This window comes from Onychomys torridus, chromosome 4, assembly GCF_903995425.1.
Source record: "Onychomys torridus chromosome 4, mOncTor1.1, whole genome shotgun sequence".
Taxonomy (NCBI): Eukaryota; Metazoa; Chordata; class Mammalia; order Rodentia; family Cricetidae; genus Onychomys; species Onychomys torridus.
Window position 1 is genome coordinate 43,276,373 of NC_050446.1, and position 22,234 is coordinate 43,298,606.

The 22,234-nt window shown below is 38.8% G+C and overlaps 1 long non-coding RNA gene across 4 annotated transcripts in view; it reads left to right on the plus strand.

The window, feature by feature from the left end:
- LOC118581485 overlaps positions 1-22,234 on the plus strand; it is a 53,122-nt gene that overhangs the window by 7,403 nt on the left and 23,485 nt on the right. Inside the window, exons 1-3 of one of the 4 annotated variants that reach the window (XR_004944699.1) lie at positions 6,055-6,136; positions 14,440-14,573; positions 15,500-15,637. The exons of 1 other annotated variant lie outside the window; for it this stretch is intronic. This is a non-coding gene — a long non-coding RNA (uncharacterized LOC118581485). Of the gene's footprint in view, positions 1-6,054; positions 6,137-14,439; positions 14,574-15,499; positions 15,638-22,234 lie in introns of those variants that run through there. 2 more of the 4 variants (XR_004944700.1, XR_004944701.1) reach the window with 2 other exon arrangements.

The window sequence follows — 22,234 nt, forward strand, 5'->3', positions numbered from 1 at the left end:
CCTTAAATAAGAGTAGAAACATTTATACAGTATAACAAAAATAACCTTAAATTTGTATCAGTATACAAAAATCCATACCAATGTAAAACATTTGAGACTTGTGGTGTTAAAAAGCAGACTCAACAATGCACCCTTGTATCCCATCATTTCTATACTATGTAACCCCACTTTCTTCTCAGAAAGAGATCCCTGAATCTAATCTCCTTTGTGTAGCTTTCTCTATGACCATGATCCATAACAATTTGTAACCAATGCCCCCAAATGGTGACGAACATCTATAACTCACCAGAAGACCAAAAACCACCCACTCCACCTCTTGGGAATATGAGTGTCATGTTCACTAGATAATTTCCTGTAGTCTGGGAGTATTGGCATCTTAAGGAAACCCTGAGAAAATTGGGAGATAAAACAAAAACTATCCCATCAAAGTTGGAAAAGACAAGCCAGCAGAGAGAAAAGAGTCCCAGAGAAGGAACAGAAACAGGGGCCCAATCTCTTGCACACTCAGGAATTGCATAAAAATACAAAGCTGGAAACCATAATATATACACAGAAGATCTGGTGCAGACCCTGTGCTTGCTGCTTCAGTCTCTGAGAGCTCATATGTGCTTTGATCCTATTGATTTAGAAGGACTTGTATTTCTGGTGTCCTCCACCCACTCTGGTTTGTATACTCTTTCTGCCTCCTCTTTCATCTTTGCAGCCTTTTATAAGTGAGAGAAAGAAAAGATGGTAAGAATACTGGGCAGTGACCAAGAAGTGCTAGTCACAATGTGTATTTGGTTGAATGTTTTTAATGCATTACAAACCCCTCATTTATCTGCCTCTCAGAAACCTGAGTTATCACCACCAGTCTGACATTTGTAAAACCCTTACTAACTTGATCCCATATTGCCACAAGATCAAATGGCATCTTTTTCCATATCTCTGTATGCCACATCTCCAGATGGCATCTTTCATGTAACTGTGTGTGTGTGTGTGTGTGTGTGTGTGTGTGTGTGTGTGTGTGTTCTCAGTCTTGTCACGCTGTTGTATTCTACTCATCTGCTGCAGAGTTCCATGGACCTGAGGTGAAAGTGAGTGTAGAGAGTACTCAATTCTACTAGACAATACTGAACAGAATCTGGGAGAGCTCAGCCCCAACTTGGAATTTTGATTGATGTTCATAATTTCAGTGGTGGGGTCAGACTCGTGAAATGGTGATGAAGAGATTTTTTTGCAAAGAGATGCTCTGACATTATTGTGAGCAACAATTAGTCCCAAGATGCCTTTTATTTCGGGTATGGCAATTTTAGAAGTGATTTTCCAACTAGATGAACAGCTGCAAATATCTTCAGATTTGAAATCATTTCTCTTTCTGCAAGACTGGCAATAAGATTCCAAATGTGAGTAATTTTGCACCAACAAGGAACTATTCTGCCAGCATACTTAATATGTATGATAAAATCACCTCTAATTTCAGTGGCAATGTACATTATATATCAACCAATAATAGCACCCGGAGACTGAAGAAACTCTGGTTTTGTTATTGTCCAATGTGTTTAACATGGAAAAACAATGAAAATTTTGTCTTTTACTAATGCTTTTAAAAGACAATATATTTTGAAAACACATTAAAATATTTAATCTCCCGTAAGTGGTATAAACCAATCTTTAGATATAAGACAACAGTGGATTAACGTATAATCATTGATCCCTAGAAAATTATGTTTTATATAATCAATAATATTAAATACCATGTTCATAAGTATTCAAAAACATTAAGCTGTGTAATAGTGTATGTGCAGGTGTACTTGTGTTCACATATGTGAGGATACACATGTGGGTATGAGTGTATGCACATGAATGTGTATGTGTGTGGAGGCCAGAAATCAACCTTGGATGTCCTTCAGGTGTTTTCAGTCTTATTTCCTGAGATGTCAAATTTCACTGATCTGTAGCTCACCCAGATGCTAATCTGACTGGCCAGTGGAACCCCATGTATCTGCCTGTGTCCACTTTCCAAGCACCAGATTTACAAACATGCACCACCATGCCTATCTTTTGTTGTGCAGGTTCTGGGACTTGAACTCATGTCTTTATGTAAAACAAGTGTTCTATTGACTGTGGTGTCCATCAACCCTGTAATTTCTTTTTAAACAGGTGACTATATTTTACAGTTTACAGTTCTTTTTTTGTGTGCATGTGTGTTTTGCCTGTGTGTATGTGTGTGCACCACATGCATGCAGTGCCCTTGGAGACCAGAAACAGATGATGGATTCCCTGGGTCTGGAGTTACAGACAGTTGTGAAGTGCCATGTGGGTACTGGAGACAGAATTTGGGTCCTCTGGAAAAGCAGCGGATGCTCTGAGCCGCCATCCCTCCACCCTTGATAATTGCTTAATATACACTTATTTTATAGAAGAAAGAATGGAAAACTATTACTTATAGGAAATACTATGGCTTGCATATATTTTGTCTGTAGTCCTGTTTGCTCAGTATGAAAGCAAACTTTGCAAGTTTGTGGGAACAGAAATGCCTTTCTGGCATGGATATTGTAATTTAGTGGGGAAACTTATTCAGTGGGAATGTCACAGACATCTAATAGTGTTCTACCCCTCTTGATGCCTTCATACAAACATGGGAATTTTCATCTTCAGTGGTCTAAAAGAAGTCTGTATCTAACCAGGTAAATCATCAGATTCAAGTGCATTGAAAATAACGTTTGAATTATATGATTAACCCTTTTCTATGTTCACTTAATTGTTCCATGAAAGTTAATAAGTTTGAGTGTTTCTTATTCACTGAGGAACACAACTTTCATTACACATTCTAACTAATAATCCAGTGGTTGCATTTTCAAGTATCTTTGCTTCTGATGATCTTAACTGATGTACATGTCTGATGTACTTCCTCCCTACCTAGCATCAAGGAAGATCTATAAACTGTCCACAGCCTCTTTTGTCTGCTAGAAGCCTGTGATTCAATCATTTTGGAATACTTGGGCTCTTGGTAGTTTACATAAAGCATGGGCAATATCAACATTGTACATTTAAGACAGGATTAGAAGAACAAAATAATTGAAAAGAATTTAAAAAAGAATAAGTTTGCTTTATCCTTTGGTGGTGGAAGGGATCTTGGGAAAATGAAATTTGGACAGAGAAATGTAGGTGGAGATATTACACAAAAGGATGAAGTTAATTTTCTTTGGAGGAAAGGAATATTCTAAAAAAGAAGGAACAGGGCAGTTTATGCAGAGCTAAGGGTTTGTGCATTATTATGATTAATCACAAGGACAGCTGCCAAGTTTCCATCATGAAAATATTCTCCAGGAGAATTCATCAGGTTCTATTGCCTATTAATTTCTGTTGATGTATCTTATTTGGCATCTTCAATGTCAGAATACACTTGTTTGTATTTTAAGTGAAGGTTAAAAGACAAAGTTCATTAAAGAAGTGATTTATATATGATATTTAAGAACTAAGCAATGCCACTTTTCCAAGAAAATTATGAGAATTCAGTCTTAGTAGGTGTTTACACCATGTCCTTGAAATGTCTAATTATATGACTTGACATTTTTACTTAGTACATATTGATTGCTGGTGTTTGGGCTGATATTTATTATTTATCAAGAAATTATGCAAGGAGGTAATGTGGTATGGGAGTACACATTCTGATTTTAAAATAATTCTGCATTTGTCATTAAATATCTTCTCATATAACTTTGAATATATTATTGCCTGTAAATGTGTGTAATCATGAAAAAAAAAGTGAGACTGAACTTAAATATATTTTAATCCTCTCAAGTTCTAATTTTTTAAAATGTAATCTTCTTCCATTTTAATCCTTTAAAAAAAAACCATGCTTATGATGAATGTGAGGTACACAATTTAAATCATCTTCCCCTTTAGGCAGCAGCGGAATTTTCCAAGGTCTGCAGGTCAGCTTTTAGCATACTTAAAACTTAATACTTAAACCAACTTCCCCAGGAAATGTAATGAGATAAAGAACACTCTAAAAAGATGCTTCTTTTTTGTTCCTGGCATGATGTGCAGAGAATCTTGAAGCATGAATAATAACAGAGCGATCACAGGGCAGTGCAGAAGTGTCTCAGTGCAATCACGTTTGACCTAACTGACCTTCAGGGAAAGACAGTCAGGCATTCAACACTTTCCCCTGGAACTGGCCAATGGACACCTTCCTTATGAAGAACAAGGCCTGTCTCCCAGGGAGAGTCCAATAGGAAGGGCTGGTTGCTGGCTCTTGTGACTGCAGCATCTCTTCTCGATTCCCCAGTAGGTATATTGAGCTGAAGTGGGTGAGATCATTTCCAAATGTGAATTTACTCAGACAATTGGCTGATCCTTGCTGATTCATCTTCAGCCACAGAACATTTGAGGGCTTTCTGACAACTCCTGCACAGAGGACAGGATGGGCTCCATGTTTTGACAGTGTCTCCTAACTGAAACTCTCTCAGGCATTTTCATAAGCCTGTTCCTATAGGGGCATGAACTTCTAGTTACACGTAAACAAAAACACAAGAACTAATAGTACATACATATTTTGGTGTGAGGTAATTCCCCCCCCCCATTTTTATACATTTTTTGTTCCCTCAGGATAAACTGAATCTTTCTTTACATAATGATTAATGAAAGAGTAAAGGCTTTTATTTCATTTTCCCATTTGACTAGAAAAATATATATGTGATATATTTTGAGAGTATAGGAGATTCTATCTTTATTCCTCAAAGCAGATTTGAATGTTCTATTTTCTAATATTACTCTTGAATATTTAAAGATTAGTCAATTGTATTAGCTAAAATAAGAATATGCTTATAAAGACACTTGATTTTTAGTGAGTCTCTGTTGCACAGTCATTGGTAGTTAGCTACTGACACTTGTATACTGTCAACATTGCAGGTCATAGGCAGAGCTTGACTAGGATTCTGGCTCTGCAAACTGTAGTACAATGAGTTCTAGAGTATAGTGTTATGTTTTGGTTCTCCTCTGCTAAGTGGGATGATGATCTGAAATCACATGCCTATAAAATAAAACAATGAGTAAAGAGTATACCCTTGGCACATCAAATGTGTCCTGTAAAACTCCTTTTCTCTTCTACCCCCTTTATTTAAGTTGCTATCCTAGTCTAAATATCTAGCCAGCCTCGTCTAGACCATTGCAAAAGCTTCAAGATTATAATATTACATACTTGCTACATTTTCACTCTACTAGTAGCCAGAAGGATCACCTACAATATCAATTAAATTATTTCATCCCATTTGGTAACATTCCCAGATGAAAATTCACAGCCTTTATCACATCATGTGAAGCTCATGTGGTCCAGCCTACCTCTGCTGTCATCTTTCAATATTCATACAACTGTTTAAACTCATGCCTATGTAAGAAGATCAGCCATACTTTCTCTGACCTTTTCTGGTCTGTGATGGACAAGATCTCTTTAATGCAGTGTTCTCCAGCAACCAGTTCAATTTAACCCTTTCCTATACTCCCACTCATAATATTCAATCTTCCTTACATCTTAGAACTTACCATTAGTCAAAATTAACTTATTCATTTTTTGTTTTTATGTTTTTTAATTAATTTATTTATTTTACATCCTGGCCACAGTTTCCCTTTCATTCTCTCCTCCAATCCCCACTCTGTTCCCATCTCAATCCACTCCTTACTTCTGTTTAGGAAAGGGCAGATCTCCCACACATATCAACAAAACATGGCATTTCAAGTTGAAATAAGACTAAACACCTTCCCATGTATTAAGGCTGGGCAAGGCAATCCAGTATGAGGAATAGGTTCCTAAGAGCCGGTAAAAGAGTCAGAGACAGCACCTGCTCCTACTGTTAGGAGTTCCACAAGAGGGCCAAGCTATACAACTGTAATATATATGCAGAGTGCCTAAGTAATACCGTGCAGGCTTCCTAGTTGTTGGTTTAGTCTCTGTGAGCTCCTATGAGGCCAGGTTAGTTGATTCTATGGGTTTTCTTGTGGTGTCCTTGACTCTGCTGGCTCCTACAGTCCTTTTTCTCCTTCTTCTGTAGGATTCCCCAAGCTCCACCTAATGTTTGGCTGTGGGTCTGCATCTGTTTCCATCAGTTGCTGGAGGAAGCCTGTTTGATGACAAATGGACAAAGGCACCAATGTGAGTACAACAGAATATTGTCAGGGATCATTGATCATTACATTAGCATGTCCCCCACACCCCTGGTTGTGTTTGGTTTTATCCTGGTCTCTGGATCATCCAGCCTGTGGGTCCTGGTCCTTGAGGCAGTGTCAAGGGTGGGCTTACTCTCCTGGCATGAGATTTAGATTAGATAGTCATTGGTTGGCCAATTGCTAGACCACCCTTACTTCGGCACATACCATAGGCAGGACAGGTTATGTGGATGGGTTGGTGTCCCAGTCCCTTCACTTGAAGTCTTACCTGGTCACAGGAGATGGCCAGTTCAGATTAATATATGCAACTACTGGGAGCGTTAGCTGGGATCATCCTTGAAGATTCCCTTGCACCAGGTTTTTATCTGACTCTGAAATGCACACCCCCTCCAGTAATCTCTTTCAGTACTCTTCCCTTTGGCCCCCTCCGAATCTGATCACTAAAGTTCCCATCCCCACCTACCCACAGCCCACTCACAAAGTCTATTCTATTTTCCCTTCTCAGAGAGATCCAGCTGTCCCCTCTTGAACCTTCCTTGTTCCTTGAACCTAGTCTGTCTGGGTCTATAGGTGTAGATAATTATCCATTACTTTATAGTTAATATCCCCACTTGTGAGTGAGTACATACCATGTTTGTATTTCTGAGTCTGAGTTATGTCATTCAGGATCATTTTTTCCAGTTCCATCTATTTACTTACAATTTTCATGATGTCATTGTTTTTAACAGCTGAATAATAATTTGTAGGAGGAATTTTCTGTCTGGACCACTGGCAGCTCCCAAATAACCACATAGAGACTTAATGTTTTGCCTATAGCTAAGGCTTGGTACTAACAAGCTCTAGCAACTTAAATTAATCCATATTTATTATCTATGCTCTACCACATAGTGGTACCTTTTTTCAGCACAGTATGTTCAACTTGCTTCTCTCTGAGTCATCTTCTGGCTACTCCACCCTCTTCTACCCCATACTCTCCTTTTGTCCACAAGTCCCACCTAACCTTCTCCTCCCTAGCTATTGGCCAGTCAGCTCTTTATTAACCAATGAGAGTAATACATATTCACAGTGTACAAAAAGATTGTTCTACAGCAATACTCCATCATGTAAATGTATCACATTTTTTTTGAAATCCATTTTTTGGTTGAGGGACATCTAGGTTGTTTCCATTTCCTGGCTATTATGAATAAAACTACTATGAACATGGTTGAGCAAGTATCTGTGCGGTATGATTGCATATCCTTTGTGTATATGCCCAAGAGTGGTATATCTGGGTCTTGTGGTGGTTTGAGTCCAAATTTTCTGAGAATTGACTTTCATATTGATTTCCAAAGTGGCTATACAAGTTTGGACTTCCACAGCAATGGAGGAGTATTGCCCTTGCTCTACATCCTCATCAGCATGAGCTGTCTATTGTGGGTTTTTTTTTTTTTTAATCTTACCCATTCTGACAGGTGTAAAATGGAATCTTATGGTTATTTGGACTTACATTTCTCTGATGGCTAAGAATGTTGAACATGTCTTTAGGTGATTCTTGGCCATTTGAAATTCCTCTATTGAAAATTTGCTGTTTAGATATGTATTCCATTTTTAATTTAGTTTGTTGTCTAGTTTTTTGAGTTCTTTATATATTTTGGAAATCAGCCTTCTGTCAGATGTAGGGTTGAGTAAAGATATTTTCCTCCTCTGTAGGCTGCTGTTTTGTTCTATTGTCTGTGTCCTTTGCCTTACAGAAACTTTTCAGTTTCATGAGATCCCATTTATTAATTGTTGATCTTAGTGTCTGCATTATTTGTGTCCTACTCAGAAGTTGTCTCCTGTGCCAATGCATTCAAAGTTATTTCCCACTTTCTCTTCTATCAAGTTCAGTGTATCTGGATTTATGTTGAGATCTTTGATTCTTAACTTATTCATTTAAATTTTTGGAAACATATCTTGTGGTACTCCCTAGACATATCTATGACTAGAATGTATACCACAGGTGACTAGTAGGATGACATGTATTTTGTTCAGCTCTTAGGGCAGTGCCCAGGGCAAGCAATCATTTTCTAGTGTTAATAGATAATTGGTCCCAGGATTCTTCACAGTTCCCCAAATCTGTAGGTACATTTTTGTTATTTGCTTACTTATCTACAGGCATATGCATGCATATTTTAAATCATCCCTTAGATAACTTATAATGTTTAATACCAGAAAATGGTTGAAAAAAAATCTTAGAAATAGGAATTTTTGGTCAGTAATGCCTAAAGCTATGGAGGCTACAGTGAGAATTTTTGGAAACCATGAAAACAACTGTAAATGCCTCTACTCATTGATTTGGAATTTACTATGGGGACTTTTTTCTCAGAAGAAATGATCTTATACTATAAACATCCACACAGAATCATATTTTATGATATTATTATTTCTATCATCATCATCATCATCATTTTATTTATTATTATCTGAGAACTGAATAAATAGTTCAGCAGTCAAGAACATTTATTGATTTTATGAAAGATTCAGGTTTGGTTCTCAGTGCCTGCATTGGGCACATCACAAACAATTATGAATTCATATCCAGAGGATCTAACACTCTCTTTTGTCCTACATGATGCACATTAACACACACACACACACACACACACACACACACACACACACACACAAATAAAATATATACACAAATAAAGCCTTAATTTTTCCCCCTGTGGTAGAGGGCTCAGTGGAGATTCAGTAAAATGACTATCTTCCATATTGGTTTAATAACTTCTGAGGATGGTGGTATAAGCACTATAATGTACCCTTTAGTCCAAAACTACCACATCCTGGATATACTTAAAATTAGACTTTAATGCTTTAGTGCCTGCCAAAACCACTAACGTTTAACGATGACCTTGCGTCACATGGAATGTTTCACAAGTGTTTCTGTCTATAGTGTTCAGTGTTGCTGTGGTAGCAAAGAAAATATTCATAAGAGACTAGATACTTTACATGTGTGCAACATGTGACTTTTAAATGTGGTTGCTAATAAGGTATATTAGATTCCTTAACTATTCTGATTTTTCTTCTTAGTGTATATCACTGTGATATGTTTCATGCAATGTAGCAGGTCTCATATGTTCCTATTCATTCTATGTGTATTGTAGAAAAGGAAAGAGACTTAGAGATGTCTCTGCAGTTAAGAGAACTTGCTCTTGCAGAGAACCTGGGTTCAGTTCACAGCACGGCATGGTAGCATACAACTTTATGTAACAACAATTTTAGAGGATTCCCTTTCCCACATACATGCAGGAACATACATGTACATAAAATGAATCAATGAACAAAGAAACAAAAAAGTAAGAATTATTATTTCTTATAAATAAATAATAAAAAAGGAAAATGGCATATGTGGCTTCATCTCCTACCCAATCCTTAGTAGACCATAAACATGTAAACAAATCAGTCTTCTTTTGTAGTACTCTTGATCCAACATATAAGATGTCATAAGAGACTAGATACTTTACATGTGTGCAACATGTGACTTTTAAATGTGGTTGCTAATAAGGTATATTAGATTCCTTAACTATTCTGATTTTTCTTCTTAGTGTATATCACTGTGATATGTTTCATGCAATGTAGCAGGTCTCATATGTTCCTATTCATTCTATGTGTATTGTTAGAAAAGGAAAGAGGACTTTAGAGATGTCTCTGCAGTTAAGAGAACTTGCTCTTGCAGAGAACCTGGGTTCAGTTCACAGCACTGGCATTGGGTAGCATACAACTTTATGTAACAACAATTTTAGAGGATTCTATACCCTTTTCTGGCCTCCTGGGTACTGTACACATGTGATGAAAATACATACATGCAGGAACATACATGTACATAAAATGAATCAATGAACAAAGAAACAAAAAAGTAAGAATTATTATTTCTTATAAATAAATAATAAAAAAGGAAAATGGCATATGTGGCTTCATCTCCTACCCAATCCTTAGTAGACCATAAACATGTAAACAAATCAGTCTTCTTTTGTAGTACTCTTGATCCAACATATAAGATGTCACAGATATTAGATGCTCTTCCCTAAGATATTTGTACTGAATGGGTACCATGTTTAGGAATTGAGCTCCATGTGTGTAATGACTCAGTGATTTATGTGGCCAACAACATAGTGATGTCTGTTCCTTCCCTGAGGAAGCCTCTTCATCTTTGAAATGAGGACAGATTCAGGACCTTGCATTCATTAAGATGCTAAACAAGGGCCACTATTTATTGATTTTCTTCTACCTGTAAGAAAATCTTTCCTAGGGTCCTGTTTTCTAGATAGCCTCCCTGGAGTTATGTAGCCATCTAGTCTTCTTTGTTTTACATCTAGTATCCTACTATGAGTGAGTACATACCATGTTTGTCTTTCTGAGTCTGGGTTACCTCACTCAGGATGATTTTTTCTAGATCCATCAATTTGCCCAAGACAGAGAAATGGATGAGATCTACATGAACAACCTGGATGACAGTGGGAGTAATGAAGGGCAATGTTCAAGGGAAAGAGAGCTTAGAGGAGCAGGAGATCCCAGCTGGATCAAGAACAGAAAGGGAGAACAAGGAATAACAGACAATGATAAATGAAGACCACATGAGAACAGGAGGAAGCAAAGTGCTAGAGAGGTCTCCAGAAATCCACAATGATAAAATGATACATCCACTGTAGACTGAGGTCTAGAGAAAGCCTGATCTGACCTAGTCTGGTGATCAGATGGCCAAACACCCTAAAGGTCATGTTGGAACTCTCATTGAATAACTGATGGAAGTGGATGCAGAGATCCTTGGCCAGGCCCCAGGTGGAGCTCCAGGAGTCCAATTGTCGAGAAAGAGGAGGGACTGTAAGAGTGTGAATTGTTGAGACCAAGATTGGAAAAGCACAGGGACATCTAGCCAAACTAATGGAAACACATGAATTATGAACCAAAAGCTGTGGAGTCCCCAACTGGATCAGGCCCTCTGGATAAGTGAGACAATTGAATAGCTTGAACTGTTTGGGAGGCACCCAGGCAGTGGGACCCGGACCTATCCTTAGTGCATGAGCTGGCTGTTTGGAACCTTGGGCTTACACAGGGACACTTTGCTCAGCCTGGAAGGAGGGGACTGGACCTGCTTGTACTGAATCCACCAGGTTGAATTGAATCTCCAGGGGATTCTTGGCCCTGGAGGAGATGAGAATGGAGGAGAGGGGCTGGAAGAAAAGTGTGGGTGGGGGCGGGAGGGGGAGGACAGGGGAACCCATGGCTGATGTGGAAAATTAAAACACAAATATAATAAATTAAAAAAAAAATCTTCTGGATTCTTTATCTAAGATCAGTGTGTAGAAAAAGGAAATGCCAATGATTTCCTGTTTTCCCTTCACTATGCTCTGCTTAGGCTTATGATATTCACCAGCAACATTACACATCTTCCTCGATTTTAGATAATACGTTACAGCTGTATCTGAAATGTTAAATTCTAAAAGTAACACCTAATTTCCCCCCTCTTCTCAGGAATACACAAGAGATTTAAGCCCTACTGCTAAGACTGAGGGAGGTGGAATGTTCTTACAGACTAAGTTTTGCTCTCAGAACCAGAGTAGAGTGAGTATAACCAGACAACTTATGTAAACATGAGAGACACAGTGTATAAGCTATTCTGTGTTCTCATATAGTTTATAGTTTATAATTTTTGCTTTATCATTTGACCTCCACCCCCTTGGTTTTTGGAGACAGTGTTTCTCTGTGTAATACTCTTGGCTGTCTTGGAACTCTCTCTGTAAAGCAGGCTGGCCTTGAACTCACAGATATCTGCCTGCCTCTGTTGCCCAAGTACTGAGATTAAAGTTGTGTGCCACCACCTCCAAGCTGCTTTATCATTTTCAACACATTTTGTACTGCACAGAAATCTCTAAGACATATACCAGGAACTGCACATTTTTGGGTAAACTGCATGTTATTTAAAATACCATAATTACAGGTCATGATGCAACTTTAGATGTTGTTTTTCAATAATTATAACATTTTATTTACAAAAACAATTAAATGGCTAATTAAACAATAACAACTAATGAAACAAAGTTCCTAGTGCTTTTTTAATATATGGTACTGTGTAAAACATTTTCCTCTATGAAGAAGGACCAAACAAAATTTACGTAAGTATTTAGATTCTCTTCTTTTTCTATGGGTGGGACAAACTCTTCAGAGTCTTGTATGGATTTTTTTCTTACCACTCACTGGAATACATGTAGGTTCATGCTGCTTCCTATCAACAGACAACCTTTAGGGGTGGATCTTTTTGAGGTGCTTTCCTTGTACCCCTAGGGGAAAGGCTGGACAGGTTTGTCTCTGGTTCCAGAGAGCCTTCATTATTGTCATCTCTTATCCAATCTCTCCTCACCAATAGAAGAAACTGTTCATACTTCATTTTGCTTGTGGATTGAGGATGTTGCACACTCTAAATGAACTGAAAAGTCTGCAGTTTACAAGGTATAATATTGCTTTTTTTTAATCCACTTCATCATTTTCCTTAGAATGAAACAACCTAAAAGGAATTTTCTGCACAGTCAATGCCTTTAATGTGGGCATTGTATTCCTTGATGTAGGTGGGTTTTACAACATTCTCTTCCATTTTTCTATTTTTCTCCTGTTGTTGAGACAGAAGTGTCATGGATTATTGATATCATTCAGACAATGATATCAAAATGCTTGTATGTCCATGCTAGAAGAATATAAGCTTTTCTGGAAATTATTATGTTGCCTTTCTTTATTCTTGATGTTTTCATCTTCAAATTTGGCGGTAAGCCTGTACTCTCCCCAATAGTCCCACAAACTCTAGTTTTGTTCTGTAGCAGCAATTCAGCAGTAGATGTAGCATTGTAATAACTTTCCTGGTAAATATGGTGCCCTATGCTAAGATAGGGTCCAAGGACTGAAAGAACAGTTTCTTGCAATTTCTTGCTTTCAGCACTGTATATCTCCACATTGAAGATACAGCTGGTGTCAGTCTTGTACACCATCCAAACAAGTAAACCATATTTTGTTATTTTTTGTTTGATCGTACATGAGAAATTTCAAATGTACTCTCCATGGAATCATTCCCTCATCCAAAAACAACTATTGCTTTGGTTTGTATTGAAAGACCCCAGACCCCTGGGATACTTTCGTCTGCAGGAGGGCACCCCAGAAACCAAGATTCCAAACCAGCAGATGCAACAAGCAAGAGGAATATATTCAGTGCGGGCACAAGCAGGCTCTCTGCCCTGGTCAGTCAGAGAGCCCTGAGCAGCGGTTACAAGCATTTTTAAAGGCAGAAACTACAAAATTAGCATAAGATACCAGGTGCCCCAGGTTTGGCCCAATTTGAAAATCATCATGTATTTCAGCAATCATTTTGTTACACGGGAAGTTTTGTAACACTCGTGGTGAACTGGTTGGCTCAGGGGAGGTCTAGGGGGAGTGGTTACTCTGGAGGGGAGTTTACATAGTTACAGGCTTGTGATTGGCTGACATTTGACCTAGTTTGCTGGACTCGCCAGATGGTCCTTATCTTGGGTCCCATTTGGGGAATTTTTAAACAGAGATTTATTATTATTATTTTTATCTATAATTACAGACCTTGTTCCAAGGCCGGCGTCTGGACTCTGAAACATTTTACTTATTTACAGGGAGGGAATGGGTCAGTGTCTAATGCAAGCAAGTTTACAGAAGCAAAGTCAGCAATTGGCAATTGTAAAATGTATCTCTAATTTTTTTTTCTCAGTATATTGTTTGAAATTTATGCACGAAATAATATTGCATAGGTTGGATCTTGAAAAGTCTCCCCAAGAGACTGTCCATTTTGGCATTATCATTGAAATGCCAGAATGCCCCTATTTGCTCAAATCTATGGCAACTCATTGTTGTGGGAATATAGGGGTACATATAAAAAGATCTGTTGACCAATGGTCTTCCAAGGTATCGTTTCTTGTTTGTCCAATCAGAATAATTAGACCAAGGGTTTTTTGACATCCTTCTGTGTAGCCAGAGACCACTTTAGTGTTCTAGATGGTGTTTTGTGTTTGTCTTTCATTGCAGTTTTATCACAATAGTTGGACAGTTCTTTGCACAACATCTCAAACAATTCATCACCAAAAAAGAGACTGGCCACAGAGGGTACAGAGTTACATTGAGATGGAAATATAGTGACCACAGTATGACCTTCAAGCATTTGTAAGCGTGATGGTGTGACAATTTCAGACCAACAATTTTCAGTATCTTCATCAGTATCAGAATCACTTGAAAGCACTGCCACCTTGTGCTTCCTTACAGGTCTAATAATTTCACTATCAGTAGAATCATCTCCAGAATCATAAAAACAGTTATCTCCATCTTTGATCTTGTGGAGTCCTGACCCACTGGGAACTTAGGTCACCTGTGAAGAGGTGGCCTGGAACTGAGGAAAGGTAAGTGCATGCAGCTCACCCGTTCCCCAGCCTCCTTCTTACTTGTTAGGCAGTAAGCCCCTTTTATAGCAAAAAACCCCAGAACCCTAGGAAGGGGTAAAGGAATCAACCAATCATTCTAAAGGTCACCCTATACTCATATTCTTGTTTACCAGTTGTTTATGCCCTGACATCATCTGATCTTAGTATCTTATCTCAGCGTAAACAACTTGAGCTAACTTCCTTTTGCACCGTTTGTATCTAATCTCTGTACAAACCATGCAAGCTAACTTCCTCTCCACACCATCCTTTGTATCTACTCTCTGTGTAAACAGGTTAAACTAACTTCCTCTGGCACCATTTGTATTTACTCTCTGCATAAAAAGCTTAAAGCTTAAGCTCTATTTGTCTGACTTTCTCTTGGCACCCTCTTTGCAACCCATGTATGCCCCACAGATCTCACTAGGAATATCTGATAAATTATCATTAAATACTTTCAGAAAGTACATCAGTTTTGTGAGCTTCCCTTCTTTTTCTAAGGGAGGGCATTTCTAAAAGTGCCAGGAACTGGAAGATGAAGACTATTCTAAATACCAAAATACAATGTAACTGCAATGCCTTATGGGTTCATGCAATTATATAGTTTTTGTAGATTAACCTTCATGACTGTGTTTTTGTGGTGTCTTTGACACCTCCAGCACCTACAATCCTTCTTCCCCCTCTTCCTCAGGATTCCCCAAACTCTGCTTAATGTTTGGTTGTGAGTCTCTGCATCTGGTCCTATCAGTTGTTAGATGAAGCCTCTCTGATGACAATTGGGGTAGGCACCAATCTACAAGTAGAGCAGAATATCATTAGGAATCATTTCATTCTCTCTCTCTCTCTCTCTCTCTCTCTCTCTCTCTCTCTCTCTCTCTCTCTCTGTTTGTGTTTCCCTGGTCCTCCAGGCAATGTCAGGAGTGGGCTCCCTCTTGTGGCATGGATCTAAAGCTGGACCAGTAATTGTAATTGTTGGCCTGTCCCACAATTTCTACACCACCTTTACCCCAGCACATGTTACAGGACAGACAAATTATAGGTCAAAGGTACGTGGTTGGGTTGGTGTCCCAATCCCTCCATTCGAAGTCTTGCCTGGTTATAGGAGATGGCCAGTTCAGGCTCTGTAACTCCCATTATTAGGAATGTCAGCTAAGTTCACCCTCATAGATTTCTGGGAATTTCCATTGCACTGGGTTTCTAGCTTGTCCCCAAGATGCATCTACCAATTCCAATTTTCTCTCCCAGTACTCTCTCCCTCCACCTGATCCCTCCTGTTCCCATTCCCCTACCCCTCCACCTATGATAATCTCTATTCTATTTTCCCTGCTCAGGGAGGTCATGCTACCTCCCCACTGATCTTGAGCCCTGCTTGTTACCTAGTCACTCTGGGTCTGTGGATTGTAGCATAGTTATCCTTTACTTTATAGCTAATATCCACTTGTAAGTGACTACATACCATGTTGTTCTTTCTGGATCTTAGGTTAACTCACTCAGGATCATTTTTTCTAGTTCTACCCGTTTGCCTGAAAATTTCATGATGTCATTGTTTTTAATAGCTGAGGAATATTCCATTATGTAAAGTACCACATTTTTTTTTATCCATTCTTCAGTTGAGCGACATCTAGGTTGTTTCCAGTTCCTGGCTATTATGAATAAAGCTGATATGAACATATTTGAGCAAGTGTCATTTTGGTAGAATGGAGCATCTTTTGGTATATGCCCAGGATTGGTAGAACTGGGTTTTGATGTATATTGATTCCCAATTGTCTGAAAACTACCATATTGATTTTCAATGGCTATACAATTTTGCACTTCCACCAGCAATGGAGGAGTGTTCCCCTTGCTCCACATTCTCAACTGAGCTGTCAGTTGTGTTTTTTATTTTAGCCATTCTGACAGATGTAAGATGGAATCTCAGAGTCATTTTGATTTTAATTTCCCTGATGGCTAAGGATATTGAACATGTCTTTAAGTATTTCTTGGTCATTCAACATTCCTCTGTTGACAATTCTCTGTTCAGATCTGTATCTCAGTTTTTGATTGGATTATTTGGTTTCTTTATGCCTAGTTTATTGAGTTCTGTGTATATTTTAGATATTAGTCCTCTGTCAGATGTGGAGCTGGAGAATTCTTTTTTTATTCTGTATGTTGATGTTTTGTCCTATTGATGATATCCTTTGTTTTACAGAATCTTTTTAGTTTCATGAGGTCCCATTTATTAATTGTTGATCCTAATTGTTGATGTTATTGATGTTCTGTTCAGGAAGCTGTCTCCTGTGCCAATGGATTCAAGGCTGTTTCCCACTTTTTATTATGTCAAGTTCAGTGCATAGGAATGTGAATTTACATCTGGGTCTTTGATTCAATTCCATTGATCAATCTCTGTTTTTATGCCAATACCGTGTGATTTTATTTTTTATTATTTTATTTTATTTTATTATTTTACTCTGTAGTAAAGCTTTAAATCAGGTATGGTGATACCTCAGGAAGTTTATTGTATTTGATTGTTTTAGCTATCCTGGATTTTTTGTTTTTCCATATGAAGTTGAGTATTGTTCTTTCAAGTTCTTTAAAGAAGTTTGTTGGAATTTTGATGGTGATTGCTTGACTCTGTAGATTGCTTTTGGTAAGATGACCATCTTTATTATGATAATCCTACTGATTCATGAGCATGGGAGATCTTTCCATCTTCTGATATTTTCTTCAATTTCTTTCTTCAAAAACTTGTTTAGTTGTAGTTACACCAAATATTTTATGTTATTTGTGAATATTGTGAAGAATATTGCTTTCCTGATTCCTTTCTCAGCCAGATTGTCATTTGTATATAAAAGGGCTACTTTTTTAAAAATTAATCTTGTAGCAAGCCATTTTGCTGAAGGTGTTTATCAGCTGTAGGAGTTCCCTGGTGGAACTTTGGGAGTCTCATGTATACTATCATGTCATCTGCAAATAGCAATACTTGGACTTCTTCCTTTCCAATTTGCATCCCCTTAGTCTCCTTTACATTTCTTATTGCTCTAGCAAGAACTTCAAGTACTATATTGAATAGGTATAGAAAGAGTGGACAATCTTTTCTTGTTCCTAATTTTAGTTTCTTTGAGTTTCTTTCCATTTAATTTGATATTGTCTATAGGCTTACTATAAATTGCCTTTATTATATTTAAGCATATCCCTTGTCTCCCTGATCTCTTCAAGACTTTTATCATGAGGGGGGTGTTGGATTTTTTTCAGAAGTGGTTTCAGCATCTAATGAGATGATCAATTTTTTTCTTTCAAATTGTTTATATGGTATATATTACATTGACAGATTTTCATTTGTTGAGCCATCCCTGCATCTCTGGAATGAAGCCTAATTGATTGTGGTAGATGGCCTTTTTGATATGTTCTTGGATTCCATTTGTGTTTTATTGAGTATTTTTGCATCAATGTTCATAAGAGATATCATTCTTTAATTTTCTTTCTTCACTGAATCTTTATGTGGTTTGGGTATCAGGGTGATTGTGGCCTCATAAAATGAATTTGGCAATGTTCCTTATAGTTCTATGTTATGGAATAATTTGAAGAGTATTAATATTACTTCTTCTTTTAAATTTGGTAGAATTTTGTGCTAAAACTGCCTGGCCTTGAGGTTTTTTTGGTTGTGAGACTTTTAATGATTGTTCCTATTTCCTTAGAGGTTATAGGTCTATTTAAATTGTTTAGCTGACCTTGATTTAACTTTGTTAAGTTGTATCTATCAAGAAAATTGTCCATTTCCTTTAGATTTTCCAATTTTGTGGAGTATAGCTCTTTGAAGTATGATGTAATGATTCTCTGGATCTCATGGCCCCCTTTTTATTTCTGATTTTGTTAATTTGGATAATCTCTCTCTGTCTTTTAGTTATGTTGGGTAAGGGTTTTTCTGTCTTCATTTTCTTAAAGAACCAACTCTTTATTTAATTGATTTTTTGGTATTGTTCTTTTTGTTTCTATTTTATTGATTTTAGTCCTCAGTTTGATTATTTCTTGCCTTCTACTTCTCTTGGGTATGTTTGCTTCCTTTTGTCCTAGAGCTTTTAGGTGTGCTGTCAGTTTGCTAGTATGAGATCTCTCTAATTTTTATGTAGGCACTTAGTACCTCTTTCATTGTTTGGTTCTGTTGTGCATTCATTTCTATTGAATTCTAGGAAAGTCTTTAATTTCTTTCTTTATGCCTTGACCCTGTGGTTGTTCAGTTTCCATGAATTTGTGGGATTTCTGTTGTTGAAAACCAACTTTAATCTGTGGTGGTCTGATATGATATAAGAGGTTATTTCAAATTTCTTGTATTTGTTGAGACTTGCTTTATGGCTGAGTACATGGTCAATTTTGGAGAAAGTTCCATGAGGTGCAGAGAAGAAGTTATATTCTTTTGTGTTTTGGTGAAGTGTTCTGTAGCTATCTGTTAGGTCCATTTGATTCATAATGTTGCTAGCTCTATTTCTTCTTTTTCTTGTGCTTCAGCTGTGTTGGAATATTCAGGGATTGCTGTAGTAGGATAGCTGGGTTCTGGTGGTGACATATTGCCCTGGCTGCTGTTGATTGAGTTCTTATACTGCAGTCTAAGAATCTGCGATTGGGGTAATCAGGTCTAGGTGCTGATTTCTGAGTTTGTCTTTGTTGGTTGTCTGTTCTGTTTCTTAGTTTCTGTTTCCTCTTTTGCCTTCTGGCCTCTGTGGCCTGGAGTTCTGGCAGCTGGTGTGATCCAGAGGGATTCAGCAGGGAGTCTCCATCAGAGTTTGGGGAAAGGATTTCTTATGGCTTTGGTCCCACAGTAGGACACAGTGAAGAGAAGTAGAGTGAGGATTGAAGATAGTATCCAGTGTCAGGTTTACTGAGAGAGTGGAGGATATCCTGTGGAGGCACCTATCTGGAGTTCTGGTGGCTTCTGTGGCTTCTAGTCTAATAGTGAGTGTGGTGATATTTTATTTGTGCACCCTACTGAGGTTCAGAGGAAAAAGCCAGGCACTCTATTAAACATAGAAGTCAGACAATGGTAGCACATATTTTTAATCCTAGCACTCACTCAGGAGGCAGAGATCCATCTGGATCTCTGTGAGTTCAAAGCTACAATGTGAACACACTAGCCATGGAGATCTGGAGGTCTGTACAGACAGGCAGACAGGAAGTGACAGAGTTGGGCAGAAAGAGGAAGTGATGTAGCTGGATGGAGAGAGGAAGTGAGATGTCAGGGACAGAAAGACATATAGGCATGGGCATACAGGAAGTAGGTCTCTCTGGAGGCTGAGGCGTTGGCGAGGTGAGGTTGGCTGTGGCTTGTCCTATTTCTCTGATCTCTTGGTTTTCACCCCAATTCTGGCTCTGTCTTTTTTTTTTTTTTAATTATTAAGACTGTTCAGCAATTCATCTTACAAGTGAGTCTCAGCCTGAGTTTGTCTATCTGTTCTTCAGGCTGGTATGGTCTGTTTCTCTGGCCTGCACCTGTTCTTCTGACTGGCATGGGCCATGGTTGTTCTTTTAAGTGGTGTAGCCTGTACCTGAGCAGAGGATATCTGCCTGAGGTCAGTGGGGGTGGGGCACAGCAGCAGGGCAGGTGATGGGGCCAGAAGAGGTGGCAGTAGGATCCCAATCTTTCTTCTGACCAGCATGGTCTACACTTCTACATATTTTTTTTAATTTAAATTTAATTTTAGTTTTTGCAAATTGGTATTTTGTATGCAAGTACATCTGTGTACTATGTGCATGCCTAGTACTTGTGGAAGCCAGAAGAGGGCATCTGGTCCCTTGTAATTGGAGTTACAGACAGTTTTAAGCTAGCAAATACATCCTGGGAATTAAACCTGGGTCCTCTGGAAGAGCAGGTGTTGGTCTTATCCACTGAACCATCTCTTCAGCTTATCCTGAATAATTTTAACTGAGATACATAATTTTCCTAAATCCACACAGTATTTTAAATGTAATTTTATAACCATAATGTCTACACCTATTCTATGAGGTAAGGACACATTCAGGGACTGTCCCACAAAAGAATCTGAGATGATCTTGTATTTTAGGCCCAATTAAAGAGAAAAGTGAAATAACACATCAATTTCTGTTCATGCTACAAGCACTTAGATGTCTATAAAGAACACATATTTTGATCATTGAGCAGATTAGGAGACCCACCTGAAAGCCTAGGGTAGCCTGTTTTGGGCGCAGAGGAGAAATCATAGGCCAGTTGGGCACTATTATGGTGAGCAAATATATGGTGTGGTATGGGAGAGAGAAAGAGACAGAATGGTTCTGGCCTATAGTACGAGGCATATCTGAAGAGGTGAAGGAAATGGGGAGTGGGATGAGGTGGGTGACTTGCTTGCCATATTGGTGTCTGGGTCCATAGCGCTGCTGCAGCTGTGGTCTGTGTTGATGTCGACGGCTCCTGATAACACGGGAAGCCAAGATGATACGGCTTCACAGAGTTGGTTCTGCCCCTCACTGGCTGAAATACTAGGACTGGCCTTACCTCTTACCAGATGCAGCACTCAGGAGAGTGGGTCCTACACCTCTCCTGGGTAGCAAAGAAGGGCCTATTGACAGGGGCCTGGGTGAGCCGCCTAAGAACCTTAGCATGGGCGATCTGGCCCTGCCCCTCATTTGCCATAATGTGGTGTGGGTGATGGAAAGATTACCTTGCAGTGCTGGCACACACCTATAGTGATATTTTATTTGTATTGATATGTGATTTTATTTGTATGTTAATAAAGTTGCCTTGAGGTCAGAGCAAGCCAGAGCAGAAGCTGGGTGGTAGTGGTGCACGCCTTTAATCCCAGCACTTGGGAGGCAGAGCTAGGTAGATCTCTGTGTGTTCAAGGACACAGCCAGCATGGCAGACACACGCCTTTAATCTCAACCATAGAAGACCTGGAGGTCTGTACAAACAGGCAGTGATGAGGAGGTCATGTGGGTGGGTTTACAACCAATGAGAAAACAGAACAGAAAATCTATAAAAAAGATAGGACACACAGAGGTAGCTCTCTGGTGGAGAGGAAGAACAGCAGAAGCAGTGAAGGGTAAGGATTTCCACTCTTGCTCTGACCTCGTGGTTTTTAACTCTGCAATTGGTTCTGTGTTTCTTATTTAACAAGCTGGTTACATCTACACACACCTTTAATCCCGAAAAATTGTGGCAGGACAGAGAAAGATATATAAGGCATGAGAAAACAGCAACTAAAGCAGTTCAGCTGAGAATCTTTTGGGTAAGAACTCAGAGGCTTTCAGTCTGAGGATTTATGGAAACAGAATCTGCTGAGGAGTTGGTGAGGTAAAGTTGGCTGTGGCTTGCTCTGCTTCTCTGTTCGTTCAGCTTTCACCTGAATATCTAGCTCCGTTTTTTTGTTTTGTTTTTTTTAATAAGACTATCTAAGATTCAAACAACACCTTGCCTGCCTGCTACCTGTGGCAGTTGGGAGAACTGGCCCTGAGGTCATGAGAGCAGGAGAGCTGTCTCTGCCCCACACCAGCTGCAGCTCTTGGCAGAGTGTGCCCCTGTACCTCACCTGGACAACACAGTAGAGCTGGCTCTGGTGGTGTAGGTTTGTGTGAGCTGGCCCTGAGGGTGTGAACGCAGGACAACTGCCAGTGCCCTTTGCTTCTTATTGCACAGGGTGAACTAGTCAGGGCAATGC